The sequence below is a fragment of the Cucurbita pepo genome, unplaced genomic scaffold (assembly GCF_002806865.2).
Source record: "Cucurbita pepo subsp. pepo cultivar mu-cu-16 unplaced genomic scaffold, ASM280686v2 Cp4.1_scaffold001944, whole genome shotgun sequence".
NCBI lineage: Eukaryota > Viridiplantae > Streptophyta > Magnoliopsida > Cucurbitales > Cucurbitaceae > Cucurbita > Cucurbita pepo.
In genome coordinates, this window is record NW_019648048.1 from 2,596 (window position 1) to 3,541 (window position 946).

General features: G+C 42.1%; 1 non-coding gene across 1 annotated transcript; it reads left to right on the top strand.

Moving 5' to 3' along the window:
• Window positions 1-215: 215 nt before the first annotated feature.
• TRNAI-UAU lies at window positions 216-289 on the top strand. The gene has a single exon. It is a non-coding gene; the product is annotated as a tRNA-Ile (tRNA).
• The last annotated feature ends 657 nt before the right edge of the window (window positions 290-946 follow it).

Below are 946 nucleotides of genomic sequence, written 5' to 3' on the forward strand. Positions count from 1 at the left end.
CCATACTTGCTGGAGGCATATTGCTAGGCCAACATTCGCAATTTGATAGGAAGGTCATGCAGGATGGTTATTTGAATAGGTATTCTTTTATAAAAGAGGGTAGAAAAACCCTTTTGAGTTCTACAATGTATTTGCTTATGAATTAAAGTTGGAGAAAAAAAAGAGTTCGAGGAATATTATTTTCATTCAAACATTTATTTAAGAAAAGCATCCAAGGTTCTGTAGCTCAGTTGGTTAGAGCGTTGGTCTTATGAGCCGAAGGTCGCGGGTTCGAGCCCCGCCAGAACCAATCAAACCTAGTCACACGGTTAAAACGAACAAATTATGGGATGAGCTCATTAAGCCACTTTCAATTTTTATGTAAGAGTTATATTTCCTGAGTGTGGAAATTTAGGGTCGATACAGTCACCGTCAGGTCCGCATAAGAGTAAGATCAGGAAAAGGACGACCTTCCGCATAAGAGTAAGATCACGAAAAGGACGACCTCAATGGTAGTATATCGATGATGAAAGCAAGCAAAGATATTAGTCTTGGGTTAGCTAATAGGTTATCCGACGTGGACCTATACTCCCCTCTCAGGAAGAGGTTTACAACACAGTGGCCCTGTTCAGGAGACCACGGGCTTAGTTCGCCACCAGATTTGAAAGGGTAGTGGCGGATCTGTAGACAACCGTTACACTGTTATCAGCCTGGAGAACTACTTTGGTTGTCTTTGGTAATCGTGGTGGTCTGCTTCATTGTCTTTGGTTATCGTGGAGGTCTGCTTCGTTGTCTTTGGTTATCGTGGAGGTCTGCTTCCTTCTTAAGGACTTCTAGGAAGTTTAAATCTCATCTCTCATTTCCAGGGTGCTCAAGTTTAGCTCCACAAGGAAAATCCAAGTCTCTAAGTGCACACAAATCTCATTCAAGTCTCTAAGTGCACTCAAATCTCATCCAAGTCTCTAAG